The sequence below is a fragment of the Apteryx rowi genome, unplaced genomic scaffold (assembly GCF_003343035.1).
Source record: "Apteryx rowi isolate R43461 unplaced genomic scaffold, aptRow1 scaffold_2, whole genome shotgun sequence".
In the NCBI taxonomy this organism is placed as follows: domain Eukaryota; kingdom Metazoa; phylum Chordata; class Aves; order Apterygiformes; family Apterygidae; genus Apteryx; species Apteryx rowi.
Window position 1 is genome coordinate 3,435,946 of NW_020448307.1, and position 12,726 is coordinate 3,448,671.

General features: G+C 42.5%; 1 long non-coding RNA gene across 1 annotated transcript; it reads right to left on the reverse strand.

Moving 5' to 3' along the window:
- Positions 1 to 345: 345 nt before the first annotated feature.
- On the reverse strand, positions 346 to 4,636 carry LOC112964786. The gene is made up of 3 exons (XR_003253078.1): positions 4,461 to 4,636; positions 3,838 to 4,025; positions 346 to 1,069 (listed from the first exon to the last, which is right to left on the reverse strand). It is a non-coding gene; the product is annotated as an uncharacterized LOC112964786 (long non-coding RNA).
- Between the last annotated feature and the right edge of the window lie 8,090 nt (positions 4,637 to 12,726).

The following is a 12,726-nucleotide window of genomic DNA, read 5'->3' on the forward strand; positions in this document are numbered from 1 at the left end:
CCACTTTCCTTCTTTGCCTTGTGATAGTCTCATAATGCAAAATTTACAAATAATAAATAGTTTTCCCTATTCAGGGTTAATTTCTGAGCAGCGGAGGAAGCCGTATTCCCTTGGAGCCGTATTCCCTTTCCGCTGGTGGAACCGTGTCCGTTTTGCTCAGCGGCCGACGCGGTCGCCAGGGTGGGAGAAGGCAGCTGCCGCTTGCTCCCCCGGCGGTAAGAGCCCGGCACACCGGCAGCTTCGGCTCGTGAAACCATCTTTAGTAGTGATGCATCAAAGTTTTTGATGAGCGGATGGCAAAAGTAAATAGGACACAGTAATAATCAGGATTTATTTATAGCTAGCTAAAACACCACTGTTGTCAATTTTGCAAAGTGACTTTGAGGGAACTTTTTAAAGGGGATATTGGGAACTCTTCCCCGCTCCCGCTCACAAGCAACCGTAACCGTTATTGATAGCATTTCTGAAGTGGCAGCTACAGAGAAACAGAGGCTGTTATTTTGTGTCAAAATTGTTTTACGGTGTCATATTTTTCTCTTGTTTAAGGCAGCACTGCTCATTTACAACATTAAACAATGTGATTTATGTACTTTAGCAGAGCTTACTACATTTGAATGTCTTGGGCATTTCATTTTTACAACATACCTTGTTCCAATATAATCAATGTGCTTTTTTTCTTGGACTGCGATAGCAATGCGGTTTGTGCTTTATAGCAAAATCAATATAAGAATTAATGGGTGACGAAGAAAGCAAACTGTAGGAAGCACAGCGAGCTTATGAGATCCCTTTTGCTGTATTGATTCCACGAGCGTTAGGTTGCCCAGCTGCACAGTTTCACATTTGGTAAGCCAGAGCTAGACCCCATGTTCTGCTGAAGGCAAAACAGGCCAAGCTCAGCACTGAAATAGCTATGCCAAAGTCACCGGGGTTCAACCAGGAGCGGAGGTGAGCCAAGGTCGGTGCCGAATCGCTGCTCTGAACATCAGGCGGTCGCAGAGAGGTGCCAACTTTCACTGAGGACTGGGGTGCTCGAGAGATGATATTCCAGGCTAGCTGCGTTGTGTGCTTGCTAATTAATACAAAAAATGATAAGAGAATGCCACTCCCAAATTTTCTTGCTAGTAGAGGAAAAGGGACCTTTAAAAACAACAAAAAAAAATACATGCAACCAATATTTCCTATTAAGGAACAAATAGGGAGGAGTTCTCGCAAGCTATAAGCAATGTAACCTGAAAAAAGAGGCCCAAAGCCTCTTTTCTTTCCTAAATCTTGCTCTTGACAAGAGTACATATACTAGCGACTAGAAATACCCTCTTCGAAATATTCCTCGAGTCTCTATTTTCACCTTGGAGACTCCTGTCGAAGCTCACGCGATGTGTTCCTGTGCGTCAGGAGGTGGGAAAGGTCGCGGCATCTCGTATCTCGTAGGCCTGCCGTACGGCAGTCTGCGCCGCGTGTAATGAGAGCGAGCGGCTTTTCGTCATGGGACTGTAAACAGTTCCCGTGCCGTTGCTGGCCCTCTTGCATCTTTACGTTGGGATCATTGCCAGCAGCGCGCCGGCCCCGCCGGGGCTTCCCCGGGCCGCGAAATACCAGCTGCTCCCTGCAACCTTCACACACGCACGTTCGCAGAAAACCCTAATAGCTCTGCATCGAACGGCAAGCTGGATTTAGCAAACACGCTTGCAGACACCTTTTCAAGAGTCCAGCTAACTCCAATGATTACTTAGCACATCGACTCACATTTCCATTTCATAGCGTGTACCAACAGATTGTAATAACGACCTTCCATACTTAGGAGCATCTATGGTCATTCTTATTCTGAATAAGAGATTAGATGCATCTGTTCATTTTGCTACATTATTTTCCAAAACTATGACCCAATAAAGCAATTACTGTTCAAATCAGGCCCTAGATATCTTCCACAGCTAACAACAAAGCCCTGTAAGGTGCGGTAGCATCTGTTACTGTCCTTATCTTCTCCCCTCCTTTGGCAATATGCTTCTTCATTTTCATAACCATCAAGAGCCTATAATATATTGCAGCAAACAGGTCCAAGATTTTTAGTCATAGCACACGTTTTCTGAGGGAGTATTACTCTCCAAATGATCAAATTCATTTCTTACAAGGTACCTTTTGTTCACTCCTTGTTATTTGTAGTCTAGAAGTTTATTGCTCTTGGAGATGTACTTGGAGCAAAAGAATTTAATTATATTCTATTTCAAAACAAATAGTTGATACAGACTCGAAGTGTCAGTAATTAGATAATTTCCCAGCGTACGTTCCATTATCACTGTCATACTTAATGACTGTTTATTTGAAGAGCTCTTCTAGCATCGTGACTACCCCCGTACTAAATATAATAATAGATGGTATGATTGGTAAGAATCACCCACTGCTGTCAGAGCTGAAGTAAAGAGCACTAGAGAAATTTCTGCTCAAATGTAGAGAATCTGATGGCAAGGATTAAAGCACAAGCCTTAATAAAATCAGTAATAAAATACTCACTGAGTTCCCAGGGTCTAAATGTAATCACTCCCTTACAAGTAAAGATGATTAATAAGATAAACTAAGCATTAAACAAACAAATACTATGAGTCTGATCGAGGGTTACGCGAGAGCTAACGTAGGGAGAGCCTGTTCCTTGGCTCCAGGCCCCCTCAGCCTACGTAAACGTGCTCCACGCACCAAAACTCATCACATCACTCAGCAGAAGACTTGCAACACAAGTCTCTCCCAGTGGCCCCTATCTTTCCACATCCTGCCCATTTCCCTATTAAAATACTTCCCTATAAAAATATTTCCCTGTTAAAATATTCCATAATTGCTCATCTATATTTCTGTCATACCTGATTTGGATTCCTTTTTAAGTTGTTGACATTTTAAATATATGGAGTATTGCTTAAACCATGCACTGCCATGCATAGTGATTGCCATTCTCACAACACAGAATTTTATGATTCTGGTGTTATTTAGTAAGGCATGGACTAGGTTTCAGCTTGCTTAGTGAAACTGCTTTGAGGAAATACCAGCATCTAGCAATAGGCAATAATCTCAATCCCCAGCAGCTGGAGCATTCAAAGGACAGTGCAGGCACCATGATGGACTGGGCTAGGCATTAAAGATGGTTAGCTTTCAGCACGCTTAGCTTAGCAAAGTGTTGTGTAAATATGGTTTTTCTTTAAAAAAAAAAATACTGCTTTATTGACAAAGTGGTGCTGGAGTAAAGCAACTACGCTACATCTGGAAATTAGAGTTGCTTAAAAAGCTTTGTTTTTGATCCACTTACCATACTGGAGGGGGAACAAGTCCTTTATCCTAAATAGTTCCGACTGATTGAAGGAATGGGTTGCTATGTATTAGCAGTAAAACAACATTAAACTACCACCAGGAAACACGGGCGAAGAAAACACCCTCTACACTTCTAGCCATAGCTCTTCAAAATGTGTCAGGAGAATTTTTTTGTCCAACATGCCAAGAATTATCCTTTTAATTTAACTTAGGCATGAATTTGAATGAAAGGGTTATTTTGGTTATGTATCTGGTCAGTGGAAAATATAACGCCACAGTGTAGTGGCACGGGTGATAAAGCACCAACCCTTAATACAGAGACGAGTGTTCTGCCAGCACGACCTTCACACCACAGCAAATTCAGCTTTTCAGTGTTTTCCCCGTACAGCGGCGTCGCTCCCTGCTCTCCACTATGGGCCCTACCATCTTTCTTCGGCTTGCCGCACGGTCGAAAGCGCTTGCTGTAGGTAGCCCACTTTACGTGCCGACTAATCACCCAAACTGTCAGCAAAAGATTCCAAATAACCAATTTCGCCCTGTTTTTACCTGAGCAAGATCTCTGCCTAACCACTAACTGCTGCAACACTTATGGGGACTTAACCATCTCTGAACCTTCGTCTCATTAGCAAGTCCGGGCGAGACTGGTCACCAGATTCAGAAGTGGCTGGGGATGAGGCAATGAAGGCAGGCAGAAAGCACTGTCTCATGACCCTCATTTCCTTAAAAAATTAGGCCTGTAAGAAAAAAAAAGAATTAAAATGTAAAATACATAAAGCAACACTACAATAACAGCTATTTGAATAGGCAGGATTTAATCTGCAGCCTCCTTTCCCCTTAAGTAAAGGAACTGTCAGATAATAGCCAAATAAATCAGTCAGTGTTATCAGCGGTGGCTGCTGCCCGTGCCTGTGAAGTGCAGTGTAAGCTCTGCTCCAAGACTTATGAAGCGCTCCAAAATTTAGATTGTTCTCCACTAGGCATGCTGAGATTTGGATATCATATTTCACTTTTTAATTAAAATATATTTTTCACTCCAGATCTACAGAAGGAAAAACAACATAAAAGTAATTGAGATTTCAAGTTTCACATGTCAAATCATGATAGCTTTTCTTATTCACTGACATGCCAAATAAGTACTTATAACAAGACACAGCATCAAAAGCAAGCACCTTCCTTTCCAGGGATGACGGAATCAGGCTTAGATAAAACAGGAACCGGCTCAGGCTCAAAATGAATCCTGGTGTCAGGCTGCTGCACCTTTGCAAAGTCCTTCATCTCTCTAAAACCTGCCATACTTCATTATAGTATGTGGTGAAATGCACCAGCCTCTCCAGGCATTTCTCAAAAATTACCTGCTAAAGCAGACCATATTCAGAAATTAATGCCTTTAGTACCCACGAGCAGGACTGAGTCATATATTGCAGACTGTAACTTCAAGGTCTCACTTAGCTCTCCCTGGTATCAAGTATTTTGTTGTAGCCTTTTTGTGGAGAGCTTTTAATTCCACAGGCTTCTGTTCCACTAATACACTGTTAAAAGGAAAAGCATAAAAAGCAAACAAGGGGAATAAAAGAAAGCGTTTCCCGCACTGGGAAGCGCTGCAGGTTGGGAGGGACACGAAGCCGCGCCACGCGTGCCCCCGCGCTGGGACTGCCCCGCGCCAGGGCGGGCTGGGGTCCTCAGAGAAAAGGACTTTTTCTTTTATTATGGCCCTGGCCAGAAAGCAAGGTTTTTGTACACACACACACAAACGACATTAAAAATGAAGCTTCAACATGTGTTTTTATTCTTACTGGGAGTTTTGCAAAACCTCTTATTACTGGGGAGGAGAGAGGAAGGAGAGAATGACAGCAACAGCCCAGTGGGTTGGGTCCGGGCTCATGTCACACATGACGGGGTCAGGATCTTACCGTCGGCCTGTCGCGCTGCAGGCGAGTGTCCTAGGTTGCGACCACCAGCCCTTGATTCTCATTTTTCTCATACGCCCTTATGGTACCTGAAGGGCAACATACTGCGATGTCTGCGGTAGGGTCTCGGCTGCTCTGGGGTGGGTGTCTCCTCCTGCCCAAAACCTTCATCATTTGCAATCTCAGTTTTCAGGGTGGTGGAAAAAAAAAAAAAAAAAAAAAAAAAAGAGGCAAACACATGAGATTTCATCTCGGTGAAAAAACCATGGCCATGTCAAGGACTGAACACAGAGCATTATTCCACTCCCAGACCCCCACAGTCACCCCCAAACCCCCACACTTGCCCTGCAGAGAGGAGAGCAAGCCAGCACTGCCACCCTGGGATAACACTTTCTCTTTAAACACAGTGCAAAACTTACTGTAATTTAAAATGTATCCGCCCGTGCAATGAAGCCTCTTCAACTGCCTAGGTAACTCAGGAACATTTCCTATGCAAACTTAGAAAATATGGGACTGAATGGTGCAGAAATAATGATTAGCGTAGTAAGGTTTGGGAGAAGCCTGAGAGCGCTGTTGTGGAGTGCCAAATTTGCCCATTACTTCCGCTTAATGGAGCACTTTCAAGTCTAAACAATTCCCTTTCCAGAGGTTTCCTATAGCTTCCTGACGGTCAGAACAGAAGCACAAACTCCCGATACCAACCCATTGCCCTTCCATGATGGCTTTTCAATTAGTCTAGCTAGAGTAGGTACAGAAAATAAAGCATGTCACTTATAACAGTACGTACCTTCTCAGAACTTTGCAAGAGCAAAGGACAGGTTTCAAGGCTGGATAAATAGTAAAGGGGTATTATTGTACTGCATCTACGACATTAGAAACCTTTTCAATTACTGTCATTTAATTTCCTTATTATTTTCATTTGTTAGCTTCACCTCATTTTGGATCCATTCTTTTATTTCTCTATTAAATCTGATTAATTCAAACTCATGATGTGATCATGCCTGAAGTCTGTGGATAGCTGGGACATCAGACACAAAAGAAAAGTGATTAGAAAACCCAGACTTAACATGCTCTGTCTCATAACTCCTGAAAGGTTGTTACAGTAAATGCAAAACCAATGTGGCCTGACACTCTGGCAAAAGTTAGAAGACTAGGAGACATAAAATGCATGGGTTATTTTTTACATTAGGTATCAAACTGAGTTCTCCTTTAACCACTTAATTACCTTTGGCTGACAGGAAAAAACATTGGTATGAAAATTAGTATTATCTTTATTATGGATGTGTCCCTGAAGATGCTGATGCACTGACTTATATATCCATGTACAAAAATTGGAAGCAATGAAATAATTCTACCTTGTGAGTGGATGCAAAGGTTTTATACTATCGCTAAGGATTTATTATATAGTTTAGTGGTCATTACTTAGCATCATCTGCTCTTTTTATATATTCTCCATCATCATACCCATTTTCCTCTTTCAGCCTTATTATCTTATGTATGTGAACAAAGAATATAAAAGGGTGACAGGTGGTGGAAATATAAACCGGTCCTATCTGGCCACAGGCAAGTAAAACTGAACTCTTCTGAGTTCAGGTATGCCACCTTGATGCTAAGACTGTTATATCTGGTGTATGATATAACTACAGTGCAGTGCCAGAGAGAAGGAGATGAGAGACGTCTACCCTAAACTGACCATTTGCTCAAGCACTGAGATAAAGACATGGTCAGAGCTATCACTGGTAACATCTGCTGCCACTGTAAGTAGAAAAAAAAATTAATATTTCAGGGAGCAGGTTAGGTATTGCCGTGTTAGCAGTTACCTGGACATGCACAAGATAACCTTTTGCAGTATTCACTTGCTTAGTGTGCCCTCCATCGAAACATACTGCTGGTACTTTTAGAAGGTTCATTGTACCCGTAGTTCCAAAATATATATGGCATTTCTGTCATTTTTACACATATTAAAAGAAACCTTATGTATGCCAGGACATGCAACTCACTGAGTTACTAATTTTTACATTTTTTCAATGCAACCTTCTTATGGTTGTCCATAGATCTTCATAATATATATTAGAAATATCCCTTCTGAAAATGTGACCTCTGCAAACTTTTCTATTCCAAAAGGATTGTGGTGCATTGGCAAGAGCAAAAATACCATTGAAGTCTTCAGCCTCACTGATGTAGGAGAGTGCAGAGCTCTCCACCACTGCAGTATCCCAGGAGTTTGTGGAAAATAGAAATGCAACAGGATGCCCCAGGAAATGTACCTCAGTTTGGGTCTGTATGTATCTTTTTGTTTTTAAGAATGCTCCAAAACTCACCAGTTCTATAATTCACAGAATTCAACAGGAATCATGTGGACAAATGTTCCAAATTTTAACACGCAAAAAGACTGAAACAAACCAACAAATAAAAAGACCCTTTGACTTTCTCTGCCCAAATAATTAAGCTCAAAAGCTGCTAACTGGCTACTCTTTGTGATCAAATTCCACAATGCACTGACATTTGAGCACTTGGGCTGCTCTCAGTTTAACCCAGTTAGTTTATTTCTAAAAATAAATCCTTAAATTGAGGCCATACCCTAAGAGAGCCTTGCATTAGGTTAGGTTATAATCACAGTAATGTTAAAGCCTGCTTTAGGAAAGGTGGACATCTCAGCACCAGGGAACCAACGGCCTCATTTACACTGCGCTGAGCATCGGCGACTCTGAAGCGAGAGACGTTAAAAAAAGAAAGTGGTCGGGAGTCACTGAACTGAACACAGTGGCCAATAAACTCGGACGTAAAGGCTCGCCCCAGACCCTGCTGACAGCCCCGTAAAGGTGAATCTTTACAACTTCGTGAAGTCATGTTGAAGCCACTGGGCAACTGGCCAGGCAAGGGAGGTCTAGCTGTGCAAACCCAACTGCGAAACTGAGATCCTAAATTACTGAGGAACATTTTCACCCAAAGCCTATTATACTGGGTTAAAGAATAAAAAATGCAATTACTTTCACACATTTAACCATGTAACCATGTGCCATCTCTGTAATCCTACCCTAATGTGAAAGTTAAACGTGTGGAAACGCTGCCTTGTAAACACTTCACTCAACGCATCAAAGCGACTGACCAGAAAATAGAAGAAAGAATGCGGGAATCTCCTCAAAAACAGGTGTCAGGTGTATCCTTCTCAAAGCAGACTTCTCTGAAAGCAGCAGGCTACCTCGCATGTCCCATCACCAAACTACAGTAATGATCCTTGTAAATTTTAATTTCACTCAGTGTTATCTTTAAATATATTCCCAGGCCCTGCTCCTGAAGGATTAAAACCTTTCCTTGGTGTAGGATGTTCACAAGCACAAAGAACAGTCAAACTGAATTTTTTAAAAAGCTTTGAGATTTGGTGCAGCAGAACTAAAGACTCCTTGTGAATCCTGCATAATATCACTGCGAGTAATAAAATATAGAGAACAGATGTTGGAAAGAGGACTTACCTCAGACCTCCAGACTACTGCAGACATCTCAGTCCAACATGCACAGGAAACTTTTCTCTAGCTTTCAGGGACAATCTGACAGAGCTTCAAAAGCTATCACCAAGAGAGGTGTTTATTCCATGTGACAAAATACATGTAAATTTAATATAATAGACTTCGTTTCGTTGAATAAACATTTAAAAGCTTCATTATCATTTGTGAGACAATTTCCTTTTTTTCTCCTTGTCATGCATCAGATTTCCCAAAATAACAACAATTGTATATCTTATCTACATATCGCTGAATGAAATTTTCCTACTAATACTGGAAAGTCCACTTTGGGGAAGGAGGGGGTGCAGGGATGTATGATTTCCTTTCCCAACTGAATCCATTCAGTGCAACTTAGCTGGAATGTCAAAGGAGCAATGAAAAAAAAGAAAAGTTCAGGGCGTTCCTGGTCTGTGCAGTATTGAAGGTTTCCATATCTGTAGGGAAAGTCTTTTGCTGCCCAAAAGGCTGTGAAATTCAGCTTGCAAGGACCGTTTCACTAAGCAGTCTTTGCAGGTTCGTGGAGGTGGGGTGAGGGCCTTGCGGAGAAGCAGGACTTGGTCTTCTCCTGGACCACGATGCTCCCTGAGCTGCAGTACTGAGTACTCAACACTCATCTCAAGTACAGCAGCGCCTACAAGGGCTGCGGCCACGTGTTAAATGAACCAGGGTCGTCATGAATCAAACTGAACCTTGCCATGGGAATTAGAGGTGAAAAAAAATCTTATCAATAGAAAGAAAGAAAACTAATAGCCACTGTGCTGATCCTCAGGGGAAGACAAAGCACTGGTGGGAGAGGAAGGACGGACCACCAAGCCCCAAACGAAAGCCTAGCTTCCCCAATACGCCGGCCGACTGCCCGGAGCCAGCCTCTGAAGCATCGTTTGCATTCGTGTGTTTTAATAAAGAAGAGTCTCTGCTGAGGAGCCGTGAAATAAGACAGCCTATCAGCACATCATTCTGAAGGGCTATTTTGAGCTTGTTTTGGAGACTGTCAGTGGATAAAGGAAGAGAGAATTGCAGCCCTTCTTCAAGCAATCCTAGCTCCATCTCCACTGAGCTCTGGCCAAGACCCTTCATGCTCTGCCTTCTAAATAGTCCTGAAATCCCACCCTGAATGGCCCAGAATAGCAATAACGCCCGGTGAGGTGGTACCAGTGTGAGCGCTCTGTGCCCTCTGCTCCTCTGGTTCTTCCTTCTCACCGAAACACAAGGAGGATGATGAGGGCAGAAGTTGAGCCTGTGACAGCAAGCTCCCTCCGTGTGACCTGGGTCACTTCTGAGCCTATTACATTAGAACTGAAATAAAGAGGGGAAAAAAACAGAGATTAATTTGAAATAAAAGCATAACTAAATGGTGTGTAAAAACTAAATTGCCATATCACGGCTTAGTGCCCAGCCCAGATCTGGGTATTATCAGCACTTATGATACAACAAGTCATTGACTCATCAGTGGCATGACAGTTAACGGCTCTGCTGACAAGAATAAATCTATTCCACCACTATTTTGTATTATTAATTAGAAGAGGGGGAGCTGTATTTGTAGCACATACCAGTGGCTCATCTACTGCCTAATGCGAAAGGTTTTATTTGGCTTGAAAAATCATCTATTAAAATTGTGCATCAAGGTCATAACACATGGGTAGTTTCATTCACTAAGGCATTTTGTTTGCGACTGTGCAGGTTGCGAGTTTATAGGCCGCATCATTTCCCACACACGAACCAGAGCAGCAAATAAACTTGTCATTCATAATGGGAATACAACGGACACAACCCAAAAGCCCAAAACCCCTGAACTGCTCAAATTAAAGGTATTCAGAGTTTATGTATGAGCTTGCAGAGGGATAGCAGTATAAATCTACTCAGTCTCTACAGAAATATTTACCGTTATCCTCAAATATTGCTATATATGTATATGTATTTGATCAATATTCAGTATCAGCCTTGCTTTACTCAAAATCTGAACAATATGCTAAAGTAGCTTTTTTCTATTACTGCATCAAAAACAAGTTTGAAATTGAGTGTTGTTGTAATTTAGCTGAAATTACAGGCAGACCAGGTCAGTCTTGATCAGTTTGCAAAACCCTCTGCATTAATCATATTAAAGACATTGCAGATGAACGAATCAGCAATGCAGGTGAAAACTGACTGCTTTGAAGAAAATCCTCACGCTCTTTGGATACCAGAGACACGGGGACGCACACCCCCAGCTGCACTGAACATCGCATTGCTGTGCCAGCGTCTCCTCCTGCCACGCTTGGCCCCGTTCTCGCACTCAGCACCCTCCTCCAGGCTCCCACAGCCCAGCAGCATTTCGCCATCACCAGCAATGTTCATCATCTCCAAAGCACAGTTCAAGTCCACTCGGGCACTAAGGGCTGGTTGCAGTTACACCCACACTAGATATTTTGTCTTGGCCTCACGTGAAAATGCCATGATTTCCCCCAGATTGTGCAGCAATTCATTCTACAGATCTGTCAATGGCTTAAGATGGGTGGCATTTTGCAGACAGCTTAAGAAGCGTGGAGGGGATTATTAGCTTGGACAAAGTGCTCTGGAGACCCCAACAACATGGATCTGGGTGGCTTGAAGAGCAGGTGGCAAGACCTTGCACACGTTTGGGGAACGGCAGAAGTCCAGCAGCATCTGCCTGCAAAGGATAAGGTAGATAAATCCAGTGCCCGTCCTTCCTTCCTAAGCCCAAAGTGCATTTGTTTCCCAGCTGTGTTCTTCATTAATAATGGGAATTCTGGTCTTTGTCTTCTCAGGCACCTCCATTCTTTGCAGCCCACCAGCGCCCTCCTGGTTGGCCTCATGCACTTGAGGAGCAGCGATTTCTCTTTTTCTTTTGGTGACTTCCTCAGTATCTTTTTTTCTGATTTCAACAATCTTCAAATTATGTCCTTAAAATAAACCTCACAATCAGCAATATAAAAATTATAATTTCCTTCTCCACATGCTTCAACTATTATCTTAATCAAAGCAATCATATCACATCACATATAGCCCCTCATTATCCAAGTCGTGCCCTGTTTGTATTATATCATCCCTATCTGATGGCACACCAAACCATCTGGCAAATCCTCAGTTCTAATGCAATCCTGAGTCCTTATATATCTGTCAGTTCTTTGGTACTACAAGACTGCTTTCTATGTAGACCAAGGCCCATTGGGTGATCTCTAAGAGATGAGATGGCTTTCTCTACAGGTCCACTGCATTATCTGACTTTTTCAGCTGGAAGAGGGAAAGTAACATTCTGCTAAATACCCAGCAATCTAGGTTACCACTCTATCTTAAAAAGGCAGCTCTCTAGAACAAATTGTCTTTGTTGGGATCATTTGCACAAGTGAAGCTGGCAACATTTGGACTTCTCTGTTGCTGAAGACCTTTTAAAAGGTATAAATTCTCCTGTACATGGGACAGCCATGCATTTATTTGGGGCATGATCCTTCAGCTCAGAAGTGCCGTTATCTCCAGGCACAGAACACCTGCCTGTTGCAAAGCAAACGTCCTGCTCATCCAACCGTATCTGACCTCTCAGCCAGCAGAACTCATAAGAGGGAAATGGGAAACTGGATCTCCTGCAAAGAAGGACCAGACACTGTTTCTGAAGCAAACCACTATGTTCAGTTACCAAGTTATTACAGTCTCCATGTGTCTTCTTCTGGCTTGTGGAGGCAGAGAGAGTTGCCAGTGATACTTTTGCATGCAAGTGCTGCCCAAGAAGAGCATTTCTAACACGGAAACACCCCATTTGTATGCTCGGAGCCAGTCCGCCCTGCATCCGGCCTCCCTCTATGCATTATTAATGAGCAACATCAGTTTCCAGTTTTCAGTCAGCTAATTTGTTCCCACAATCATGATTCCAAATACCACATGAATAATTCAGCAAGTTATTTTAACTGTAGTTAGATAAGCCTGTTAGCCATCATAAATTTAAATAAATTATCCTTTTCTCGCACATGAAGGTGCAAAGGCAGAGTACCCTGACATATATACCTCTCTGCATTTTAGGTAACACATATAAT